Raw genomic sequence first — 27,971 nt, 5'->3', positions numbered from 1 at the left:
TTCCCACAAAGGCAGCAGGCATTAACAAGACCCCTCCATCCTTCAGTACACACAGGAGGACCCCCGCCCAGTGTAGTTAGGCAGATATTAATTAATTTCAAGAACTTTGCTAGTCACCCTTCTTTACCAAAAGTATTAAGCTGTACTTGAAGAGCAGAAGTCTCTGAGCACATCCTTCTTCCCGAAGTCCGCAAAGAGCTGGATGGGGTACGCAAATCTGCAGCCAGCTCCAAACTCTCCACCTCTACAAAGAGGCAGAGGCCAATCTAACGATGTATTTACCTGGTGAGACTTCTTTGAGGGATACAACTCACTGTTACGCTTGGACACGTGCAACTTTAAGATTCCCTTTGGCTCGTCAAGCTTTAGCCACCATCTTTTTCATGGTTGTCTACAAGATTACTCCACTAAGAACGGGCTGGGAGCCCCACTGGATGACCAATTCCACCTACCAATCACCTATGCTGGACACCAATTTCCTAAAACACAGCAGTAAATTCAGTGCTTCCTTTCCCAAAGCACAGTTTTCCCCCTTACTCTGCTTTATAATTTAGTTTTCATAACATGAGAGTTAAGAAAAACAAGACAGATAATACAGACATTTTCTGACACCAATTATACACAGCACAAGAACTATAACGACATCAACAAAACCCAGAATGTGTACATGCTGTTCCTACTTCAGTGTCCTCACCTGTACTGATGCAAAACCACAAATGCTCAAGCGGTACATCACAAGACTTCCTTTCTAAAAACACTGTCATTTCAAAATTTGCCATTTTACCAGATTTTTAGCAAGTCATTTCTCTCCATCTCTCGAGGGTCAAGTGTGGGTTGGTTGGGTGTGTTTTTTACCTACCTCCAAGCTGACCTAACAGTAAGGAAACTTACTTTCTGGGGTTTCATCTGTCCTGTTCTATTGTTGTTGCCTCTTTTTTTCTTGTTTTAATGCTACCACTACCACCCGAGTTTCTAGCTTCCCTTTGGGAAAGGCTGGCTGTAATCAATTTCCCAAATTTCAGCCATCCCCTTACACTGCTCAGGCAAGATCCTGTCAGGTGCTTATTACCTTTTAACAATACGCCTGTCCAGAGACACTCTGGTACACTTACTTCAGCACAAGAAGGAAGGGAGAAGAATAAAAGCTGTAAGGCAGATCATAATAAACATAATACAATAATATGGTAATAAAGCCTAATTACCAAACTGAACACTGAATCTTAAAGTTGCTGTAATAACTTTTCACCTTTAGGTCTCTTTACACAAACTTGCTCTGAAATCTGAGACAGCAGCTCCCAAGGAGCAAATATTGCTACCACTTCCACTGCTCGCCATCTCCTGAGAGCTCCGAGGATGCAGCCCTGAGACAGTTCCCACGCTCTGCCAAGTATGCAGACTGAGATGGGAAAAAGCTGTCCACCAGAAGCTATCTCCCACTTCTACAAAACTATTTGTGTGCTTGAAGGTCTTTATTCTAAAGTCAAACAATTGATTCCCCCCTCCCTCTGCCATAATTTTAATTTAAACTCCCTTCCTCTGTTATTTTCATTCTTCTGCTCAGTAACACCAAAAAGACTTATGTTCTTACACGCCTAGTTTCTACAACCTTTGGTTTTCAGACTAGTTTAGAATTAAAGTTAAATAAATCATCCTTTTTATAACTCCATACCTTTGAATATATTGTATATTTATTGCTAGATTATAAGCCTCATTAAAATCTATAATGATAAATTAGTCAGTCTCTTGATTCTGTCACTACTGTTATTAATTCCTTTCATAACCATTACTACACACTGCACCGGTGATAAAAATTTTAAAGCAAGATAAAATCAGATACGCTAAAGCTCACTCTTCATATTGCACACTTAAACCTTCTCGGAGTAAAAGATATCAAGCATTCATACGTCCTACATTTAAGTTAAACCTGATAGATTACTTACACAGCAAACAGAGCCTCACTAGATCCAGCAGCATCACTATGATGCACAGCGAAATATGCACATTAAGGCAGGGATCCAAAAAAGCAGTTCTCACATTAAAATTGTTCACATTAAAATTGTATGTGACTGTTCCATGGGATATCTTCTTTCTGATATTTTCCAACCTTTAACAGTTTCGCTTTTCAACCTAAGTTCTTATTATTTTTCACGTATATTCCCTCTGTAATAGAAACATGGTTTAGAAAAACTACTATTTGTCACATTTCCTTAAAAACTCAAGAGAAGACATGGTTTGAAAACTCAGTCAGCAGGCGAACAACTTCTTAATTTGGTGGCAGAGCAATGAAGTCTACTGACAAGTGAGCAAAAGCTTTCTCTGCCAGCTCTGCGACAATATCCATTCCATGGGTAAACCAGACAAGGCCACCTTCTGTCATCTGCAGTGCCAACCAGGCATCCTGCAGCACACTGCATGGTAAATACTGAACAAAATGGAAATATTCATGCAAGTGGATACAGTGTTCTTCCATCATTATACACACCCACTTCATTCTTGCAACTTTTAAACTTCAGAATACAACATGCCCAAATCAATATTACTTGTCTCCTCTTCTGATGATTTCACTTTAAGAGACTGTAAAAGCAAGCAAAGAAAAATTTTCCGTGTGTATTAGTTGCGATCCCTACTACCTAGCACCACCATGGAAGCTTCTCGGGATACTCTATTATGCAATGAGAAATTAGGACATGCAATATCATTTGGTTTGGCAGAATTGTTTTCCTTATAAACATAAAATACATAGATAAATCACAAGACTTCCTTTCTAAAAACACTGTCATTTCAAAATTTGACATTTTACCAGATTTTTAGCAAGTCATTTCTCTCCATCCTTCCCTTTTCCTTAAACTACAAAAAAAAAGTTATAGTGAAATGAATATACTGTCATACACAGTTTTCTTTGCATATTTACCTTTTAAAGCTTACAGGGTTTTCAAGTTTTCCTTGTCAAAATATCCTGCAAACTTTCTTTTTTTTTAAATAAAACATATTTAAAAGTTAGCACACTCAGGCAGTTCAACTGTGTCCCAAATTCTTGACTGAATACCACAACACCATTTGTTTTAAAGCAATTCAGAGAACAGGTTTCATGCAATCTGTAGTGTTGAAGTCAAGCAGTCATTAAGAACAAACACTGTTCTCGGCCCTAGCTGCAACAATACACACACCTGTTTTCCTGGAACGCTTTCAAAATTTCATTCTTTGTAATTATGTGTAAGGCACAAAAGACAAAAGTCTTCTCCAACTGATCCTAATTCTTTTAGCCATTATTGAACTGTAGAGATTATTTTGAAAAATTCATATGTAGTGTAGAAAATATATAAACTGGGGAACATACATCAGTTTTTTCATAACTCACTTTTAAGGATAAAAGAGTTGAAGATTTTTATATATATAAAGTAGAAGATATTTTCAAAAATGAAGCACAAAATAAGAAACAAAAGCAAGAAAGCACGGAAACCGCATGGTAAAAAAGCAAACAAATATGCAGAGAGTAAAGACAACTGCAATGTTACCACCATTACTTAAAAGTGTTCACAAATTCATGAAGTAGTATATGTAGCAGGTGAACCTCGTTTCAGTACAGGCTTGATAATTAGCCCTTTGCCCAGCACAGTCCTTACATACAGGCCTGCTACACCCAGCAAGATCCTTAAAAAACAAGCATTAAAACAGAGGGCAAAGCTTAAAGAAACCTGGAGCACATCACACCGCGGTGGCTTGGCACGCAATCAGCGGCCTTCAAACACACGAGAAACAGGCCACTCGCTAAAAGGGAGGCATCTGAAGGTGGAGCAGCTTCAGATCCGATTTCTGCATGACACTAGAGCAGGACTATGTCCCTTCAAAGGGTTTCACCACCTCCAACTGCCTAGTAAATACCAGGACAAGCTGAGCCGATAGCTTACCACCTGCCCGCAACGCCCAGCCACATGGGACCTCCCTGCCGCCGTGGCACTTGACATCACACCAGCAGTGGTCATTTGTCCTCTTTACAATCATTTACAGCGACACAATACTGATGCTTTCATCAAACAGGTATTTGTCTGCTTAATTTTAAGCATACACTAATGCCAGCTTGGCATCTGAGTGCATGCATAAACATCTCCCCGAGCAGGGCTTTGATATGTTTTACGAAGCATTTCTTAATGATGCTCCAAACCTAAAGCTCTTCTACAGTTTGCATTCTTACCCAAAGCAATGAAAACACTGAACAGCTCTTAGCTGAAAATTTACATTTTTAGCAAAATTAACATTTCCCTCCCAGAGACAGCTACCATTCAACAATTCAGCTCCACTTCTCAGCCTCATAACGCTTAGTTTTTGTTTCATTGTGTAGGGCTGCATTAGATACCACACATTTTGCTGTTCAGACCATACATAAATCAATCCACACCAAAACTAAAAACATGCAAAAGAATAGCAAATCTGGCAGTATTTTGATCTGAATCAAGCCCAGCAGTATCGAAATGTCCGCCAGTAGTCCGATTCATTACCCAGCTTCTGTGGTGGAACAAAGCACGTAGTGTTCACTGTATTGTTGAAATAATTTATTGAGCCTCTGAAGAAACTCGTGCTAGACTGGTCATTATCTGGGAAACATCTGGATGGGAAAGTGATCACATGCAACAATTTATGCCTGTCTAATTAGTGCTAAAGACAGAAAGTTGGAAAGCATTATTTTGGAGCCACTATTTCACATATGCCCTTCATTGCTGGTCCCGATTTTGAAGCAAAGGTAAAAAATGACACTGATTTGCTAACCTCCCCCCCAAATCAACCAAACAACTCCCTCACGCCAAAAAGCCAACACCCCAAAAAGAGCCCCAAACCAACAACAAACACAAAACACCACCTTTCCTTCTGCACATTAAAAAGAATGACTTACGGATAAGGATTACATACTTAAAAAAGGACATTTCTAAGACCACAGTATTTACCACTCAAAAATGTAGTCTCACTCACTGATGCATTTTCTATTCGGAGAAGAAAAGAATATCAGACTCCACAATGAAAATAAACACTACCTCATTTTAAAGAAATAAACATTTTTCAGCATGGCTTCTAACAGACATCTGCTAGCAGATGCAAAATCCAGATGGAGAAGTAAAATCAAGTAAGAGGGATGCTGGGCACAGGGCATACACAAGGCTATGTGACATTTAATTTCTTTTACAGATATAAATGGGACTTAACTGACGAACAGGTACGGCTCTGGCTACCTGGAGCTGGAGTAGCAATTAAGTTCACCCATAGTAAAAAGAAAAACCATGATGAAGAAAACTACCAAAACTGGTTCTGATGTTTCATTCCTGTCAAGTGGAGGTTAACCAATTGGAGACTTCTGCGCAAAAGCTCATCCATGTCCAGAGCTCTAGGTCTAGAAAACAAAGTTATCCAAGTCTGAAGCAGACAGAGAAAGCTCACCACATCAAGGACAAAAGATGACAAGAGAGAAAGGAATAGAAAAATAAATGGAGAAACACCTATTTAAAACACAGAAACACTGCAACCAGAATAATAAGCATATTTATTCCTGGATATATTTTCCTGCACAGTTTGCTTAAAATCCTTCTAAGGATTACTGATGTTAGTTTTCACGGTATCTAGCTTTTCATTTCACAAAAAACCCTACTGCATTAAAAAATACAAAAAGAAATAATATTTACCAGCTGCCAGAGGGCTAAAAAGACTACCATAGTACCCATCTGGGGTAAACACAACTGTTTATACCTTAATGGCAGATACTACCAGTAATACAATAAGCACAACTAACAAGGGAGAGGATGTACTATCATCGTCCTCTTATTTTTGTTTACTCATCACATATGTGAAATAGAAGCTATTGCCAAAATAATCTCATACTGGAAAAAGGCTAAGAGGAGAACCATTATAAGAGTCAATATTTCATTCAATATTTCAGACTTAATTATTTCATAAAAAGCATATCTCACTGATCAATGATATACTGGTGAATTTAGACTCAAAGCTGAAAAAATTTTGTTTAGAATATTGTGTCAAATCTTTATTACTTAAGCAATGTCCTTTTTACAGCTCCATAAAGTTAACCAACCTATACAATTCCTTCGCATGTATGCATTGAGCACTGGAACAGGCTGCCCAAGGAGGTTGTGGAGTCTCCTTCTCTGGAGATATTCAAGACCCGCCTGGACAAGGTCCTCTACAGCCTGCTGTAGGTGACCCTGCTTCGGCAGGAGGGTTGGACTAGATGACCCACAGCAGTCCCTTCCGACCCCGACCACTCTGTGATTCTGTGATTCTATGCAGTACACCCAGACATTCAACATAAAACCATTCAAAACACATCCCTAACAATGCATCCCTGCCAATATTAATTAGCCTTCTATGAAAAATAACTTCCTTTAGATATATTTTCTAGATTTCTTTCTTGTTCTACTTTTCTTAATATCACACCATCTGCAGACGCTTTTCAAAAACACTGGAGCAAGGTAATTTAGGGAATGTTCAAGATAAAAGAAAGAAAAAAGTCTCACTGTGCTTTTCATTGCTTGGTAATTTTTAGTGTTTCATCTTGGTGATTTCCTATTTTTAACACCACTGTATTAAAGAGTCTTCAATTTTGACTGCTTGGTGCAAGCCAGATAATGCAAACTTTACAGATTCAGCTCTGAAGACTCACTTCATATTAGGAGAGGTTAAGAGAAAAAAACACTTGAAGTTTAAATTGTTACCACGACTCCTTGAACATAAGCCACAAAAGAGACACCAGCTTGCAACAACATAGTTGGGTGGCCCAAAAAATCTTCTACTTGCTTAGCATTATGAAGGAAGATGCAAGTAAAAAATGGGACAAAAGCCCTTTATCCCCCGAGATGAGCCTTCAATTCATGAACCCATAAAAAAAAAATTATTTAGATCACAGTGTAATGTGTTGTCAAAATACATGTTGTATCCTTGATTTTAACCAGTAGCTTGTTAGCAACCATTTGTGACCATGCACTGTACCAATGTACGCACCTTCTCTTCGTGTCTGTGTCTCTTTGCCCCTTACGTCTTCTTTGCAGATTTATAGCAAGTCGCTTGTTATCATATGCAGCTACAACATGCTCTGTGTGAGGACACTGGACAAGCTGCTAGCTCTATTAATAATAGATTTCTGAGTGTGATTTCCAATTAAATTCATTTTCCTCGTTCCATGAGAAGCCAAAATTACAGAGACCCATATGGTGCTTCATAAATAACAATTAAAAGTTATTTTCTAATCTTTAGGCACTAGAAAAAAAAAAATTAAAAATAAAAATGCATATTGTTGCAATGACATGAAGGAAATTAAGCTTTGGAATGTCTGCAGATGTCCAGGAAGCTCCAAACACTTCCTCAGCCTTTTCCCCATTCACGCATTTCTGGTCCATGCTAGCCCCTGGATGTTAAAATTAATCACAGTGTATGCCTCAAAGATCATAAGATCTTTCTTCAGAAGCTGGAACTTTGTAACAACAGCTTGTATAAAGATCTGTGTAGCACAATTTGTGTCATGATTCTGATACTCTTCACCTTCACCTACTGCATGGATTTGTTAACAGTTTTAGTTCCTACACAGCCCTAAGCATCTGCAGAGCTCTGCCAGTCAGAGAAATCATGTCCATGTGACAGAGACTGGACTGGGATCTGGCAACCCGTCAACTTACTACAGGACCTAACCATTTGTCAGTGACTAAGAATTCACACCATCCAACACAGGCATGCAACTGCAGTTAAGAAACCACTCTACTCCAGGTAAATGAAACTTCAGCTGCTGCTCTGAATGATCCCTCAGCCACGACCTTCTTCCTTCCTGCCCTTTATCATGTCCTGTGTAGGTGCCGACCGCAGAGCGATTGGATCTGGGAGTACTTACGGTTAGATACACTCTTAATGTCTCCTACTGTAAAACGGAAATAACAAGGCTACCTGCCTCATCGGATAATTTTCAAATAAAATATATGTAAGAGAAGTTTCCTTAGAAGCACCTTGGGTAACTGCTTTTGTTACTGCCCACTGCTAGAAGTCAAACTGTTGGGCAGAGGTATTTTTTTGTCTGGATGCTCATGCCAGATGTGCAGAGCATGCACTGGCCTTGGATACCTGGAAAGCAGTATTTGCCTTCAGTACAACCAAATGTCAACACGTTCAACTCATAATATAAATGATTCTTACCATCTGCACATCTCCTGGGGATGATACTAACAAGAGATTTTGCTAAGCAAAAAGCATTAGGAAGAAAATATATTATAAACGTAGGCACCAATGGACTATTTTAAAGTCATGGGGGCTGTATCCCTTTTGAAATATATGTGCAGAAATCTTGCATACAAAAATACTGTATAATATGGTCTCTGTCAATTCTCAAGAGTGGGATTTCATTGAATTCATCTTTTGTAGCAAGACATTTTGAGGCTATACTGAAATAAGCCAAAATCAAGAAAATCTAACATCCTTTCAAATTCATATTCCCAGAAATATTTTTTCCTGTGAACATCTATGTACTACTTCTATATACATGCACGTATATGCAGATCTACCAGCATAAAGATGTCATTAATCTAAAAACTTAAAACAGAATATGCATGCTTTAAATCACAGAATACAAAAATTACAGTGAGTGAAGAGACAAAAGGGGGGAGAGGAATTGCTCATGGGGTTTTATTAAAAAATAGCTCTAGTTATGCAAACGGCAGTCAAATTAATACAGAATTATTCAACTAAGTCAGGCCTGTAACCTCAGTAAGTGTTAATATAGCCTAAAAGCACTTAGCAAGAAGGTTACATACTCACAAACTTCACAGGTCTATTAAGACACACATTATAAAATATATACACACATCCCCCCCTTATAAATTAAAAGGGAATAGAATGATCAAGAACACTGCTTCCCAGTGTAACAAACTTTTCCCAAAATCTATACTTCCACAACATTTTACAAGAAAGGAGGTCTAACATATCTCACCAACCTGCATCAAGCCAAACAAGACACAGTTACTGCTACATCCGACCGCTCAGCCACGAAGGGGCAATGCCAAATCCATACAGACGTCTAGACAGCACGTCACCGCGTAAGAAATGAGGTGCTCCTTTTGTAAAAAGCTTCCCTGTTATCGAGCGATATGTGGATCTTCCTGTTACTATAAATACCTGAAATCCTGTATTAGAGTCAGTTTGGTTTAAATCACTAATCTTGTAGGTATATTGCTGGAGACACAGGAAAGTAAGCCTTGGCATTGGGATCTTTCTTCCTGGAAAGATATATACATATATATATATTTTTTTTTATATATATAGAGCAATCAGTGCAATCGAAGCGTACATCTGCATTAGCAGGTGAGTCAACTGGCGCAGTCCACTGCTTGCATGTTCTTTCCTTGGTATTCCATTGGGCATTTCATGCTGGCATTTGCTTTAGATTTTCAAGAATCTGCAACATGGTCTACATGATTCGATCCAAGCTACGACATGACCCAGACACACAATAGTAGAAAATATTTGGCAGCAACCTGGGTGCAAAACAGCTCTCCACAGATGCTTCCTCATAAGGAAAGAGCTCCAACCATTTAGCAGGATATAGTATCTCAAAGATAGTCGTAACCATCTGTCCATTTTGCCTCTCAGAATTGCTTTTAGAAGTTCTCTGGGTATTTAAACTAAAATCACATATTTTGCTAGAGAAAATAGATAAAGTCTGAAAGATGATACCAATTTTCTAAGTAACCCCACACAAGTACACACCTTCAGCAATTAACAGGAGATAGATTTAAGTGTTTCCTGAAGATCTTCCCTTAAGAGGCCTGTAACTAATTAGCTGATTATAGCTATACAAAGAAACAAGAGTGTTTCACATTTCAAGCTTTACCTATCCAATAAAACCATGGGAAAGTGTGCACCCTACAGGGTTTTAAGACTTGAATTTATGACCTGCTTCACCCTGGATACACCCCTTTGCCTTTTTCTCATAAGAGTCGTACTGTAACAAGTTCTCTGGCTGGGGACAGAGGGAAAAGAATTTAAATCTTGTGTTGACTGGGTACAGTGCAAAGCCAAAATCAGTAAAACTTTTTAGCTGTTAATACAGTCCCAAGCATAAAAGAATTATACAATCCCAGTGGTTGACTTTAAATACATTAAAAATGGTTATAGCCTAAAAAAGCCAAATGTTAACTAAAGGGAGGATAAAGGTTACTCTCTGCATATTAGTGACATGATAAACTTCATCAATGTTTTAACTCCCAACAAACACTGAAAAACAGAATTTTACCTGCTAAATTACTGACAAAACACTGCTGCTACAATTGTATGTCTTGGAGTACAGTCATTTATCCCAAAGTGACATTAGCAGCAATCATTGACTTCATTTACATTAAGGATATAAAAGTAATTATCAACAATACTCATCATTTTCCATTTCCTCCCCCCAAGAAACATTACCTGTAGCATGTGCCCTAAACAAACCTACATGAATCTACACTGCTCCTCATTTTCTTTTTCAGCACTTTCTTCTGTAACACAATCTATCTTTTTTAATTCTTTGTATATACAAATTCCTATTGTTTCACAAGGCAAGACCGTTTTTCAAATTTATCACAAACACAGCTGTTCTGCTATCAATAGATTTTTTTTTCTTTTTCTTCAAAGTAAATAGGATGCACAGCCTCTGGACTAGAGTTTTAAAGCCAAACATACTGGATGCATGAGAAATGAAATCAGGTAACATTCACTATAATTTTCTTTCACTTTATTACCACTGTTCTGAAACTGAACATCCACAATCATGTCTGTTCTTTCACTTGACTAACACCAAACTGCTTTTCTGACATCACCTCAGCTGACTCTTGCAGAACCAAGTCTGCATTTGCTAAAGCGATTTTTAAGCAGCGGCAACTAAATTGAGGTTAGATCCTACTCACTCGCAGCCTGCAGCAAAGTTGAATTATCAACAATTTCCTGGGTTTTCAGCATAGGCAACATTATAAGGCAAAGAGATTGAAACAAAACCCTAGTATGTCACCGAACAATGGCCTGTGTAAAATGAAATGCTCCACCCTTCAAGGCAGCCTGTACAGTATCCCAAAAGGCCAAACCAGAAGACAGAAGAAAGCATAAAGGTCCACCATCCCCAGGACAAAGCACTGTCAGTGTGCTTGTAACCTAGGAAAGCTGCCGAGGGACAAGGGACCTGGCAGCAAGAGAAGAATATCAGTGATGAACCTGAACCATCTTGCGAAATAAAGTAATTTCCCCTAGGAGTGGGCTGTTTCATAGCTCTGTACGGTGCAGCTCTAGAGGAAAGCTTCAGCAAGCAGTGCAGAAAAGGTGTTGATAGAACAAGACATGTGAGCTCTGACCTTGGCCACCCATATCAGTCGTGTACACTCCATGCAATAAACTTCTCATAAAGCTCTCAACTGTCCTAGCCTAATGAAAGAAGAAACAGGACAACACATAAAACTGAAAATTAAGAGTGGGTTACTTTCAGCAGAGAGCTACAGCAAACTTCTGCTCTCCTGTCCAAGAAGTGATAAAAGTGCCACAGTGCCACTTCTGTGACATCGCAGGCTGAGCAGGTAGAGTTTGCAGTTTTCTCCCAGGAATTACCCTGTTACACAATCAATTAAGCAAACAAAGAAAGAAAACAGTTGTAAATAAGCACAGTTATAAAAATCAGGCACATTTCATCACTACTGTCATTGTTTTTGTATGTGGCGGCTTCATTATTCACCCAATTCAGAACACTATTAGTCATTACAAATTGAGATTTAACTCCACAATAAACAAGCTGCAAATAGTTTCAAGTGCCTCAAAATTTACATAGATCAAATGCACAGCCAGATTTTTATTGCTTATGTAATATTGGCATCAGCCATTCAAAGCTATTACACAGGCACCCAAATTTGAGGTTCTAAACATCAGTGGACTTGCTTTCAAAGCTTCCATTGGACTCACCTGACTTGAAGGATGAGGTCCTGGAGCTTCTCAGTGCTTGACGAAGTCTTGATAAACAATCACAGGCCGACATTTCATAAATCACTAGTCATTTGTGACAATCATCTGGAAGCATTTTCTAAAGGTTCTGTTTTTCAAATGCTACAGTGCAGAGTACCCCTCCTTGAAAACACCAGGCTCTCCAAACTACCCCAAGAGCTGCCAGCTACAATTGCTGTTTTTGAAGCTTCAGACCATCTGTATTTCAAATGAGCATTCTGTAGATAGTTATTTGCATCTCTACCATGCCAAGACATGCTGAAGTACAGTCCCAAATGTAAATGGATTCTGCCTGCATGGCTGAAGACCCAAACATATTGATCAAAGCATACATACAAAAATATTTTCCTGCAAAGATGCACCTCGAGTCAGAAGCAGGCTGTTTATTGTTTATAATTATAGTATCCATTCAGTTAACATTTAGTGTGGTTATGAAAGTGATGCCTACACAGTAACTCTCTCCAAAAAGTGGAAATACATTAAAGTCAAACACTTTTGTAATTAGTTTCAACTTTTTACATCTCTGCAGAAGACAAAAAATACACTTTGTGAAAGGTCTTCTAAGTTGGTTTTCAGTTCTGGGTGGTTTTTTTGTGTGCTTTAAGGAAAGTTTTCACACTCCTATCTTCTGTTTTTCCTGCTGACACTTTAATCTCTTCCTCTTGTAAATACAAGCGTATAAGAATAAATCACGTGTTATTTATTAAAGGTAAAAATATGATTCAATACAAAGCAGAAAAGCTAACCTCCATAAAGTTTCCCTCCACAGTGACTGAAGTTAGTTTTTATATGAAGACTCAAATATGTATCCTGCAAGGCATTTAAGCAAGAATAGAAGTAAACTAACTGTACACAGGACTGAATATTTTTTCTCTTGCATCACATAATGTGCTTAAAAAAACCCAGTAACTTTGGCCAGTTCTAGACAAGCAAAATCAACGACAATTCTTTAAAACATAAGTATTCTGCAACGAGGAACCTGACACATCTCAGAACTGTTGCCTGTATTAGCACCAAAGAACTCCACAAAATTAATATAAAGTGGTATTTTTTTACTTTCATATTCAGGTCACTTTTACTCCCAACATTGTTGATTCAGACGGGGGAACAAAAATACCCTTGATTCTTCTGTAAATGTATTCTGCTTGGAAAAGTGCCTGTATGAAGCACACCAGGGAACAGGAGTGCAAGCAGCCCATACCACCTTGCCCTTTCTTTAGATTGTCAGTTTTTCCTTTTGATCTTTCTTTGCAGTTGAAGAACCAAAAATTGATTTTCCCAGTTGAACTAAAGTAGAAAAAGGACAATGTTTTATTTAAGATCCTTCACTCCCGCACATAAGGCTATTTCTTTCTTTGTATACAAAAGAAACTGTCTTTTTGTTCTTGGAAAAAAAAACATTTTCAAGCGGGTAACGCTCTCAGTGTACTGACTGTGGTTTCATAATAAAAAAGGGGGGGATGCGTTCAAAAATCTCAAATATTGGCCTCCTGCAGAGGAGCACACACACCTCATGAACCTTGAGCTTCAGGGAAGCAGCACTCACACCTGTTAGGTATTTGCATAAACCTGTACTACTAGCAATGTTACACTCAAAACCTTGTTTATGGGCAAAGAGAAAGCACAACTTATGTATTTAGATAAAATATATTCTTGGATTTATAGGTAAGTATAACCATAGTCTTAATCTAATACAAAAAAATATTCCAGATTTACCTGTTATAGAACAAGAAAGACTACCTATATGCAAAAAAGTTTCAATAATAACACAGTTAAAATTGCCACACAACTGTTTCCTAATTTCTACCCCTTTTCCTACCACTATGCTCATCCTTCCAGTGCGCTTCTGGGTCCTAAGGCTGACAGTTTCATTCTGGTCTAGGGCTGCTAGAGCAAGTCATCATCATCTGGAGTCCTTTGTTGTGAGGAACACGATGTTCATTTCGATGGTTTCTTCTTCCTCACTCTAGGATCCACGCACTTTCAAAATGAGCTCTTTTTTTCACTCGTCCATGGTCATCCGAATTTACCACATACAGTGCCTGTTAGGGATATTAGATACCAGTTCCTTGTTCTCCTTGTTAATGCTAGAACTGTTTTATCCTGCTCATGGTCTGCATGTCTTAACTGACCATGGGGAGTTACTCATTGCTGTGGGATCTCCAGCACCAAGCCCGCGCGCTGTCTCTCATCACCCCATACCTGTACTCTGCTACACCACACTCTACGTCTCCACTTCTCAAAGCCTCATATATATCACGTCATACCAGGTCTGTATTTCTCTATACTGCATCGCTGCGTTAGTCATAAAACTACAGTGGCATCATACAAAGATAAACAAAAGTAAACCATATCAGCCACAGATACCTGATCAATTAGAAAAAATCCTGTCACCGCTAAACCAAGTAAATCAGAATTGCACGCAGGTCAAGCAAAGTTCAGAGGAAGTCTGACAGGCCTCAATCCTGAGGCTCTGCAAAAAGTACAAAGCTTATGGCCTGTTGCTAGCCATAGCAATACCATATTCCAGGGCTACACGGTTACACGGAGAAGTACTAGATAGCAGAAAAGCTCCCGATTTTACTCACTGTTACACAGCACTAATAAAATGTAAGTAAAACCAACAAAACAGCTGTGGAAGTCTCAGATGCTTTGAGACTTGCCCATGTCTCATGAAGACTATCTCAAGGTAAGAGTAACATTTAAAAACAATCTTGAGTCACCACAGAAAGTCATGACTTCTGGAACAAAATAACTCATATTCAATTTCATGCTTTCCCATAATTCTTAAAGATAAGCCTTGTAACTTAAAAGTTTTGAAGTTTCCCCATGCTCATCATGCAGTCAGGTGATCTTCATCAGGTGATACTACCATCTATCATCTTCTTTGAATATAACAGTTAATCATAAATGAGAAATATTGTGTGCTCCAATAAGCTAATTCTTCTTATTATTAAATACAAACTTTAAACCACTGTGTGACCAGAATTACTGATTTTAATAACTAATCTCCTCAATTGCAGTGCCAACTTGCATTTCAGAATAGTGCCGCTATTGGCAGAAAAAAAAAAGTTACCTAACGCCTAGAGGTATTATTGGTACCGGTGGACTCCAAATTTCCTGTGCTATCGCATAAATTCTTATTATGTCCTTGAAGAAAGATGAGCTTACAAACTGCTAAGCTGCTCTTGAACCTCAGAGAAAAGCTAAGGACATTCACCCTCCCAAACACCTACTTAGAAGCCCAAGAACCTCCTGCCCATTGCAGGCTTCCCATTGCTTCCCCTTGACTGCTCCAGGTCTCTCTTTTTCTGTCAACCTGGAAAAGCTAACATAGCTTTGCCCAAGCATTTCATTTCAATCAATTCAGCATTTGATTTGTCACACAGGATTTTATTCAGAACAGTCTGCTGGATAGCACACCAAATTGTGTTTAACTGTGGCTGAACAGTCTGTAGGGAGGCCAGCCACTGAGAAGTTTAAATCCAAGGAATACAAACTGTGATTCCCCTTAAGATATATGATTATATTTTTAGAACTTGCAAAGAGGAGGATACATAGGACAACCAAATTCTGGTGTTGAATGAGGCACTTCTCAGTTAAATGATATAGAGAGCACTACATACACTAAGGCGCATGGCACAAGTCTCAAGTATTAGTAGTGCTGAACTGGTTATTTGGAAGCCTGCTTGCCTTCCTCGCACAATAGCCTGTCCTGTGTAGACCTCTCCTAGTCCTCTGAGGGAATACAAACATTCAGCTCACTAGTTTTAACAGCTTAGCATGTACAGCTCAAGCTCCAATCACTACCTTAGCAGCAAAGCTGCAACTATATGTATCACAGTCAGACTTCATGTTTTGCAGGTTTCATAACACTAAATCAGTCTAGAAAAACGAATGTAAAAGCAACAGAGAGGCATTAGCTTTTGGTTTGGCAGTTAGCATTTACAGGGAAAGATGCATCTCAATACGATGTTGAAATCAGCAAAGCCGTTTCATTTAGGCTTACTGCAAGATGAGCTCTGTGGGGACTTTGCAGGTAGGTGTTATGCTTGGAACTCGAATTCTACATATTTTAATGAAATTGCACAGTCTAAACATCACAAAGAGTGAGCAGTCGTATCAAACTGTGGAACTTGCAGCTTTCTCAATTACTCACACATAAAGGGAATTTTTCTGGGCAAAAATGTAAAACTGGAATAAGCAGGAACTGCATTTGAAAAGAAAGAGAATGTGCAGCTGATTTAAGTGTTTTGAACCCATGAGGAATTTATAAAGGGACTGACATAACAGGTGAGCAAATACATCTCCAATGTTCACATTCTTTATACACAGTGCCGTTCTGCAACATCGCAGCTTCAGATGAGCAGGACTGTGAATTAAATCTGCGTTGAACTTGTCAGCAGCCGATGACCACATCTGTACACCAGCTTTGTAACCATGGTCTGGCTGAGAGTTTGTCGCTTCAGCTAGTCTGCTATTTAAATGACAAATATGTGACCTAAGCACCATCCCAATGGCCCCTCCTGTGAATCCTCAAAAACAGATGCGCTCTCTGACGGGCGACAACTAGAACTGGTTAATATGTCACTAATGTAAGGTGAGCAAGTTGCTTCATCACATGGGAAATCCCACTTCTCAAATCCTGCAGAGTCACTTAACCGTGTCCACCTAGTTTACAAATTAGAAGAGGTAACTGCTGAAAAGAATGCTACAGTAGATTGTTACTTTTCTCTGTGCTGCAGAAAATAGTTCCAGATTTTACCTGTCAGGTATAGAATAGGGCACTTTAAAAGGCAAAATTTTTGTGGGATGTTTTGTTCATGCATCTGCCAGCTCTTCTACTCCAACCTTCTCATTTTGAGGTCAAGTTCAGAGCTTATATTTGAGATAGGATAAATTACATCTGTGTAAATAATGATCACAATGAACTCCCAGAAAGTCTCTTGTGATATAATCTACCTAATAAATGCAAAAGAAGAGGGATCTAAATAGCTAAAACAATTCACAGAAAGACAAGAGAACGTATAATTATCGTTGCCCTATCTGCTGTTAACTGCATTAATTGCTTTCCTTTCTGCACAACTGACTAGTTCGTATCACATCACATGCACAACTTCAGTGACATCCAACTCCTGTTAAATTACCTCTGAACCTCAGCTCTTAAATAGCTCTCTCTAGTATTTGGTTTACTTCCTTTCTTCATCAGTCTAGAGTTTTCTGAAAGAACGCTTACTACAGTCTACAGAAGTGTGTACAAAGCACTATTTACAGGATACTAAATGTAAAAAACTCAAATGTAAAAAATAGCCATACATCAGAACTCATAACATTAAACTGAAAACAGACACAAAGCTGAGTAAACTCAAAAGGCACAGGAGTTTCATTTTGGAAACGGGCAACACGAAATATGAATACACATTAACTTTTTCATCTCAAAATTGTAAAACAACTTATCAGTACAAAAGTGTCTTTAAGCATCTAACTTAGCTTCTTATGGATCAAAGAAATAAGTAAATAGTATCTGCATATGTACTTCAAATAGGAATGTCACTCAAAAGATAAAAATAAGCAAGTTATTTACAGCACATGTTAATCACCATATTTAAATGGCAGATTACTTTATGGAATGAGACATAAGCCTCTATTTATAGTGGAAAAAAATTTTATAAGAATAGTCCTTTCTAAGATAGTTAAATTTGCAGTAATCAGCCTCAAGTCTCTCTTGTTCCAATTTTGTCCCAACATATACAAAACAAAAGCTGTATTACACTGAAGGTAAGATGTGGCAAGGCCAGTAGTAAAAGAAAATCAACCACACTGAACACTTAAAGGGCTAAAACAAAAATGTGTAACAGATTTATCTGTGCTAACAAGAACAAGAGGGGGTCTTGGACATGCAGACACAGTATCAGGATTACTATGACAATAATCTTTGGTGGAGCACAATACTCACACACAGTAAGATTAGGAAAGCTACTACTAAAATATGCAGATGAATAATGGGGGGGAATAGAGGGGTAAGATTTGGCAGGGAGTAGAGGATAGCGCGGTGCAGTAATGGTGAAATCTTCCCAGTGACTTTATACTGTCAACTATTTACACCTTAAACTTTTCATGGGTGCCTTTCTTTCCTCTTTCTTCAAAAATCCTAGGGCTGTTCTTAAGCATTTAGAACAATAAATATATTTACGATTTATAGCCTCATGTTTGGCCTTATTTATCTTACTCATGTGAGCAGTCCAACTAAGCCCAGGGGAGGTGCAAGAAAAATGTTCTCCTTCACAACGATGCAAGAAACAATAGCTGACTTTAACTGTAGGACAGGGTAGAGTATACCACAAATAGGTAAAACTGTCAACTTCAGATTTTTCTTAACAAAACAAAAATCAGTTAAAATAAGAGCACAGCTAACTTCTGGAACTAACCTGGTCATGATTCTCACAAAATGTTTTTTGTGATGACATTCTCAAGGGTTAAATCCTCATTTAAAATATACTGCGATGTAGGAAGTCAGATAATCTCTCCCAATTGAATCCAGCAGTGTTATGAAGACACATTTCGTATTCAAAAGTGTGTTGAAATATTTTACTTTTCTTATACTGCAAATATTTGAAGAAATGTAGATAAACATATTTTAAATTCACAGCACTTTGTCAAATATCAAGTAGTAGCTTAACGAAATATCAGAACATCCTCAGCTGCTCTATCATTTTAGGTGGAGATTATCTACAAAAAAAAAAAAAAAAAAAAAAAATCACAGCCTCTTATGATCTTACTTCTCAACTGCTGATGTATTCGGAATATCAGCTTGTAAATTACTCCCATCTTTGAAGATAAAATAAGCTCTTGCAAGTCATACTAACCTTCGCAAAATACCAGTTCATATTACTTCATAGACTGGAAGAAGCTGAGGGAGGAAAACAGGGGAAGGGAATCATGGTATGGAGGCTGTATGCTGTGTATTCTCTGAGCTTTGCACAAGTTGAAAGACCAGCTGTGAAAGAAGATTTCTGGCTTGGTTCAAAACCATGTCCTTTTGTAGCAAACATACAAGCTAATATCCTTACACATCAATCACAGTCCATACTAAACCACCTAGGTTTATAAACCTATATGGTTTCTTCCATAAAGACAAAACATATAGCAAATTTAACAGAAACAACTGACAGATTAAAAAAAATGCAACTTCCTCCACTGAATTATATACAGAACGTGGTTATCTAACAACAGTACCTTCCTGCTATACTCTGCATTACCTGGGGGACACTAGTGGAGACCAGAGAAACCATGATAGTATCATAGTAGGCCAATAACCACAACTGTTGTCTTTAACACCCAACAAAAGAAATGGTAAAAGATGGAGCAATAATTCAGAATTACGCTGAAGAAAAACATCTGAGGTACGAGCTGGTTTTTTCAGCATAAGTTTAGCTATTAAGGAATGTATCACTACTCAAAACTTCACTGTTTGCAAAGTTTCTCAGTTTTCCTCTGTCTGAATCTAACCCAGTTCCTCCTGCTTTTTATCGTGCCAATCATCTGGGGCCTGACTACAAACTGAAAGGTCTCTCCATACACCTAGGAGCGATGAGGCGGTAACCAGAGCTAATGTCGTATTTGTCCCCTTTGCAGATGAAATTGCAGCCTCAGATACCAAACATCAGGTTCAAGCATAAAAAAATCCACAATATGGAGGAGGAAAAAGATTACACATTTCTTCAAAGAAGTTACTATCAAACTACTGACCATATGAAAGAGTTTTGCTAGTAGGACTTAACAGACCCTATAAAAAGGGGCTGATTATAAACTATCCTTGACTCTAGACTGTCATCACACTGCTCTCAGGTTTTTCTATTAATTCAATTCAACATGATTTTGCTACAAGTACTCCCATTAAAAGGTTTAAAATAAAAACTACACACCTCACATTTTACAGATGTGCCAATTATGTTTTATTCACACCCTTATACAAGGGATTACACACTGACAGACCGATCATGTAGGAGATGCAGCACTACCTAGTGCAGACCCCTCACTCTCAGCAGCTTTGTCATCTCATTTCAAGTTCCAAATGAATAAACACCATTTCAAAACTAATACCTAAAACATGTCTCCTGCCAAGGATTTATAAAGAAATGAAGCACAACTCTTCTGATTACAGTCACCCCAAAGATCACACCACCAATACAGCCACAGTAATAAGGCCCAGGGAGGAGAAACTACAGACTGCCAGCTGAGAATCTGATCTTTTCCATCACAAGTTAAACCCACAATATTTGCACTATTTGTTACCAAAATTGTGCTAAGCTATAATAACTATCAACACATCGATTTCCTTTAAATAAATAAATACAGCAGGCTGCCCAGGAAATGTGAGAAGACTTTTCAAGAAAGCAAAAATGGCTTCTGGACAATAACCACTATCTTACACCTCATCTCCTATAGTTTGTTAATATACAAGTGACAACTACATGATTGTTAAAAGAAGCTGGCTTTTCTTTCAATAGTACTGTAGTTTATATCAAATGAAGATTTCGGATTTGGTTCTGCCTTGAAACACATGCAGGCAGTGATGGCAGAATCCTAAAAAACCAGCACAACTCATTTATCTTCCATCAGGAACAGATATTCCCAAAAGGAGATACACTGTGGTATTCAGATAAGAACAGCAGCTACAAATACAGGTGATTAGAAAAAAAAATGACTATTTAGTGTCACAGGTGGATTTTTACAACAGGGTTTTACAAATGAAAAACAAAAGAAATGCTTTATCACATACATCCCAACGCAAGCCAGAGCAACCAACAAGGAAAAATGAAAAACAGAAATGAAATTTGGTTTCAGTAATCGGCCCCCAAATATTTCGAAGCAGATGGGCATCTAGAGAGTGTAGAAGGTGTGATTTCTCCGCTTTACACAGCTGCTAGTACTGCAGAGAAAACAATGTTGTTTAGTGTTTCATACCTTATACATAAAGCGTGTCTAATGGTTCTGATTTTATGCATAAAAAATGAAAATTTCATGCAGCTGCTTCTCAACTACGCATCTGGTTATTGTTTTGCAGCTGCAAAACTACCTTGAAGAACCACAAAATATGATGTGACAAGTCTGGAATAAACACCCGCAGTCATCTTGTACCTTCCTTGTGAAATGTTGCATTTTTCACCACCTGCTAAAATTCCTGAATCAAGAACTATGGCTTCCGTCACCTCCTTCTTTTACAAACAAAAACCCACTAATACATTTAACACAACTGAAATTTGTAAATGACTGCGTTCTAAGGCACACATTAAATATAAAATTCAGTACCCCATTTCCAGAGTATTTTTTACTTTGTGTTGTTACTTCCAAGCAGCTATTTTGGCAATTTGATCAGAAATCCAACACAGAGAACAATAAGTCAGCACAACATTAGTGTCAAACATCTGAAATGAGATTTTGATTTGTTAGCCCCCTAGCCATTACTCATATTACTATAAATCTATTGAATATGAAGACATTTGGTGACGAAGAACAGTTATAAAATACCCAACTATTGTAAGCAGTCTCAAGCTTGCACTTACTGACTCACACTCAGCATGTAATTTTCTAACAAAGGGAACAGATAAGAAAAACAAAACAGATTAGTTTTTCATAACAATGCATTAGAAATTAACTATTTCTGTAATTCCTCATGAGACAGAGGTTCCTTCCGAGAATTTCCATAACAAAAATATTAAAAAAGCAACAATTTGTAATTTAACTTGAAACAGAAAGGCTTAACTTGAATCAACACAATACCCAGTCGTAAGCTTTGACAAAATCTTTTATTAATTTTGTTTCAAAAAGACTAAAACTCAAAATCACAGGCAATCTGGAAGTTTTTCCTGCCTGTTTTTCTGGCATGCAGGACGCCATACATGTGGCCATCGTCAAAACACACGTGTGCTTTCAACAAGCTGCCCCTTTTTCACGCAGGTGCCAAGGGCTTATGCGGAAAAACATTGCTACGCTGAAGAGGGGGAATGAGGCATGCAGTAAAGCTTAGCGAGAGACCCCTTGCAGAGTTTGCAAAGGACAATGCACTGCTTAAATACTGCTGTGCTTAAAATTTTGCCACTTCTCAGCAGCCTCTGTGAAATGAAATTTCTTAGCATGAAACCCAGAGGAAGGAGGGGAGCAAGGGAGAGGGAGAACAAACAGGAATTACGAGATTCAAATCCAGCCAAACAAAACACGTACACAAAGAGGAGAAAGCAAGAGTATTTCAGGGCTCATGTCCAGGGAGAAAGGTCCTGCTGCACAGCAGTGTGAACAGCCATTGTATATGAAATCCTCAAATGGAAACCCTAATTCCACCTTAACTGTGCCTTTGTGTGGTTTAGCTTCCATGACAGATTAAGTTAAAAGCACCTAAAAGCAATCTGAGAAGAAATGAAGAATATCCACAAAAAGAGCTATTACCCAATAAGCACTATACTCCAGCTTTGCACTATAGCCATATCAGAGCAAATTCACCACAGCTTTCTAACAAAATCCTTAGTAAAGGAGGTTTCAGTGAATACAACCCTTTAACACCTTTCTTAACTCCTCTGATTTTCCATGATTGATTTTTCATCCACTAGATGGGGTAAATAAATGGGATCACTGACATATTGATTAAGCCTCCCACAAAAAATTACTTTAAATAACAGCAACATACAATGCATTGCCTTCATAACTTTTACTCTAGATTACTGTTTTCCATCATTTTCGGACATGAGTGAGATTTTTTTTAAATTGTTGGCACAACAATTAAATTTGGAAAATTTTTCCAAACAAACCTTTTCAAAATGGACAAATACAGAAAAAAAATATTATTCAAACTGTTAGCATTCATTATTTGTTTTCTGATAGTACACAGAAACATTAGTTTCTATGACCACTGTGCCAAGTAAACGGTGGTCTAAGCAAAGCACCTCAGCAAGCAAAAAAAAAAGGTATGCATACAAACACAGTGGCTTTCAGCAGTACGCAGCTGCTAAATATTTGTTGTAAGTAGGATAAGATATAACCGACTGATTAGCACAAAAAAGGAAGAGGGTTTTCTCAGTCAGAACTCATAAAGTGGAAGATGGCATTAGGAAGAAACAAGAGAAAATGGATACAATGAGGAAAGGGTTCTAAGAAAGAACATGAAATTGGACAAGGGACAGAAGATGATTAAAACCACAGATGATAGCAAATTTTGTGGAGCTTTGAAATTGATATATTCAGGAGGTGCCTATGGAGACTGGGAGTAACAGAGTATTAAGAGGCATTTCCTATTATTGTGAAGTGGCAGGAAAATCCAAATTCCCTCTAGTCTTAGATTTCACCCCTCAGACAAAGCAAAATCCATTAACTGAAAACCTGCCAAACGGAATAGAGAAATATTCATGCTCAATAATGCTGAACGTGGTCCAAAGGCAGCTCATCCACCACTAGTTTTCTATTAAATTTAAAAGGTTGTTTTCTAAATACTTACCCATTTGAGAATAGAATCATATTAGTCAATAACTTACAGCATTATTTTGCCTGAAAGGATAGTTTCAGAAAGCCATAATTTAAGTATAAAGAACTTTAATAAAAGCTGTCAGAGAAAATAAGAGGACTTAAGGGAGAGCTGTTCCTTAACAGTGAGCAAGTTCGTTGTGTACAGCTCCATGGAACACTGTTTCAGCAACGCGTGATTTTTCAACATATGCAGAGAAGCACAATCCAACGGGGTCTGAAAAATAACTAGTTATAACCACTAAGTACATGGGGTTTTTGAGAAATAACTCATTATGCACAGGTGAAAAATTATTACTACACAGTGAACCATACAATGGAAAGAAATATGGCAATCACAGAAATGCTGGAGGCGGCAATTCCTCTCCTACATATCCTGACAGAGAGAAGAAAGGGAATTAAATCAGGTAAGCAAAGCACATAACGACAGTAAAAAAAGATCAGCTAAGCAGGCAACAAACTCAAAGACTGAGGACTAAATTAAGTTACTTAAAGATAACTTCAACAACACAGGGCTGGTCTGTACAGGATACTTGTAGAAATGGTCTTCCTCGTATAACAAAAAAAGAACCTAAATTCACATTTCTAAGATCCTCAGAAACATCAGGTTCAAGGATCTTTTCTCCTTTTTCCTAACATAAAAGCTTATATTAAATGGAGACAGCATTATCACCAATAACTTCTTCAGAACCTATACCAAAAAAGGACATTACCAAGTTAAAAAAAAAAAAAAAATCAACTTTTTGATACCTTCTAAATATACGTTGCTTTCAAATGGTTTTCCCAACTTGTATTGGAGAGATGAACTTTCAGATAAGGGATCTAAAAATGCAGCCTTCCATCTAAATTAAACATAGCCAGGGAGAAAAAGCCAGCAGGCTGAAGACAGGAAAGAGACTGGTGATCACACTGACTGGGAACTCTTTCAATATTCTAAAAAATGGTAAATAATAGGTGACAGGTAAATGACCTCATGGAAAGCGGCTTCAATAAACCTCTTCTGTTCTTTATAAAATACATGTTTACCTCTCCAGTCTGATATAAAAAGCATGCCTTTACTCCAAAGCTGAATTTTATGAGTTCCCTCATGCATAAGGCAATAGAAATAGGATATGCAGAGACTATATTTTGTTACTTTTTTTTTAAAGAGTGAATGAAAGCCTTGCACTAAATTCAATTGCATTTCTCTGTGATAGAGTGTGAACACCGCACCTGACTGATTCCTAAATGTAATGAAACACTCAAAGTGGCAATGGGCAGAACTCTGTTGCTTTTGTTAAATATCAGAAAAAGAAACATATGCCAAGCTTCCAGCATCCATTTAGGATTGTCAGCATTTTCAACCACCTCTGTAAGTTCTCTCCGCATTCAAAGAGCCAATTGACAGTACACAGTAACACCCTCCAGCGCAATTATAATCCCTCTCAACTTTGTCCACCTACTAGTTTAAAATTATAGTTCCCTTAATAACTTCTCCATCAGGTAGAACATAAAGAACAGTGCTCGAGCTGAAGCAGCCTTAAGGGCCTCTGGTGGAGCAGGCTAGAGAAAATGATGGATCTTGAAGTAAGGCACAGCGCAGCTGCCCAATACAAGCAATGCAAACCCCAATAGTGTGGGTATATGAGGATTGTTTCCTTATATCAGCACTACAGAGGAAAAGAAATAGCAAGAAAAGAAATGCCTTTTCTGGCTAAACAAGCCCTTAATATACCACTGCATTACGTGAGAATCAGATCAGAAGACTTGCGAGTTAATGCAAGAACAGCCAGATGATTTTACATTTCAGACAAAAACTCAGCTCCCAAATATTTCACTTTGTTCCGTTAAATAGCGGCACTAGAACCGTAAGAACTTGTTTACAGGTTGTGTTTCTTCAGATGGCAGATCAAGCAATGCCATACTGTTGTAGCAAAACAGCACAATGTTCTTTTGCTCTCCTCTCTTGAAAACATCGGAATTTTAACATGAAACAAAACAGTTTGTGACTGCATTTCTTGGTATTCTGTAAATTTTGCCTTCTCTACAAGAGTTACACCTGAAAATTGCTTAGCACGTAAAAGGCAATGAATTCCTTGGGGCCTAATTCTGTGCTCCTTATTGTGTACAAATTCCTTTGAAGTCAACATTAGTGATGTCATTTCAATTTTCTTCACATCTGCCATTCTTATCTTAGAAGAAAACAACCCAATCCTTCAATCCTATTAAAAATTCCTTGTAGACTGCCTTTTGTGGTGTTGGTAAGTTTTGAAAATCTTTCTGAGAAAATTAATATTCAGTATATTCAGTGTACATATTAACAGAGCAACAGAGGAAATCAGCAAACTGTAACAAAACAGCAAACTATAACAAAACTGCTCATACTGGATAAAGCCAAAGCCTTTCAAGAACAATGCATTAACATCTTCCTGACAAGTGAAGACAGCAGCAAAAGTTATCAAATCCCATCTCTTTCCATTCCATCAACAGGAAATCCAACAACAGCAAAATTGGTGGCTACAGGCACTGCAGCAGTACAATCAGCTCTGTCCAGCCTGTAGTATTTAGTGAAATTAATCTGTGAATACCACACTTTGTAAAGATTTCCATGTCAGGAATTTCTATCCATTGCTCTAAGACTGTAACAGAAAATAAATGCTTCTCCTGTATTCATGATGACTGGTCCATATAAAGAACGTCCTTTCACAAGAAAAGCACTGAACCTTTGACTTTCAAGATTTGATAACTTCATTCTATTTTTATTTTAAAAACACATTGTCAAGCATCCTTTCTTGTTTGCAGAAGCTGAAGTTAAGCACAACTGCAATGTAGCACACAGTATCTAAATCACTAGATTTTTGGGCAGGACTCTGCAGGTGTGATTGGTCTCTCCTTTCATCATCTTTTACTGCAGAACGCCTCTCTCAAGAAGGTCCCAAAGTTGCCTCCATTGGTTATTTTACTCTGGAATATTTTGGTCTCCTGTAGGCTGAAGTTTTTGGTTTCACCCATAACTTTTCACTTTCTGTCATTACATATTCAGAAGATGGCAGCCCATATCAAAATGTGCAGATAAACCTGAGTGACGGAGATATTACCAGTCTGAAGGATCATAAAGAAGATAAATCTGATGAGATCTTGGAACAATGATGACCATGGTAACAAAACCCAATGCTTAGTTTTCAAAGCGCACGTCAGAAGTACAAGGACAGTACACCATAAGAATGATTACGAGGATGCTTTTAATTATTTAGTGGATCAATGGAATGTGTCAATCATTTCAACATAAACACTATAAACCACTATTCTTTAATGCCCAGTAATGCAGCACGCTCAAATGCAATTGTATAAAATGAAGAAAGGTACCACTGACTGATAATATTCTGAAGTGTTAACAAGCAAACCAAGTTAAAACACATACAATTTACCTGATAAAGTTTGATTAGCAAGTAATTAATTTGCTTTTATATTTTACTTTTGATTATTTAAATGTTACCAGGTTCTTTTATAAACCAGTATTTCTGTGATTTGCAAAGCAAGCAAGCTACAGAGATTATTCAAAATAAATCTGGCATCATAAACCAGAAAATATTCACGGCCTTTCATGGAGTCATTTATTTCTCCAAATAGTTAGAGGGATCCAGAATACTAATAGTTATTGGATAGACCAATCCATTTATGAGTTCAATCATGAAGAGGAGAATTTAAGTGCTGTAAGATTTGTGAAAAAAAAACAAAAAACTGCCATGGCTTCAGTCAGCATTTCTTCATTTTCTCAGACATCCAGACATGAAGAAGCCCTCCAATTCTATGAGTTTTGCTTCGTGTCAGCATTTTTCAGTCTGCACTGCCAAATGACCATAACCGTAGCACTGTATGTTTCTGTCTCAAATATATTTTCAAAATACTGGTTGACATAAGAAGATTTTGATTACTGAAAAATGTACCACCTTAATAAAGTTACAGAGATTTAGCAAGCCATCATGCTAAACCTATTCAGCTGCTTCAGGTCTGATGAGATCTTTGATATGAGTAAGTTGTGTGAACTTACTTTCCAGTATGCAAAACTGAAATGTGTTTAACTAAGTAGGCTGTGCATTACATAAAACATAAATGAAAAAAACTTCCTGTTACCACACAATTAGACTACAATAACGTCTGTCCTCTGGCATTTTAATGTCTGATACATTAACAAAAGCTAATTGGAAAGAGGCAAAATATGCAAACTACAATTAACTTACAATAGAAAACTTCTTTCAGAGCTAGAATTAGGGAACAAACATACTTGAATGCATCTCCTTTTGAGAGAAAAGGTATTACATAAATTCATTTCTGACCCACATTATCATCTTTCGTTTACACACTAAACTGAGTATGTTTGTCAGAGAACCAAAATGAAGTTCCAGAAGCATGGTCTTCTCTTCCAGCCACTGTCAAGTCCTTTTGTGGTGGTAGGTAACTCGACTCACCTTTTGTCTCTCCAT

At 37.8% G+C, this 27,971-nt stretch overlaps 1 protein-coding gene across 2 annotated transcripts in view; it reads right to left on the bottom strand.

Annotated features, from left to right (window-relative positions):
• SUCLG2 (succinate-CoA ligase GDP-forming subunit beta) overlaps positions 1 to 27,971 on the bottom strand; it is a 130,860-nt gene that overhangs the window by 75,681 nt on the left and 27,208 nt on the right. The window lies entirely within an intron of this gene.

This window comes from Opisthocomus hoazin, chromosome 11 (genome assembly GCF_030867145.1).
Source record: "Opisthocomus hoazin isolate bOpiHoa1 chromosome 11, bOpiHoa1.hap1, whole genome shotgun sequence".
Taxonomy (NCBI): Eukaryota; Metazoa; Chordata; class Aves; order Opisthocomiformes; family Opisthocomidae; genus Opisthocomus; species Opisthocomus hoazin.
Note: the sequence above shows the minus strand (reverse complement) of the source record. Positions and strands in the feature narration are given on the sequence as shown.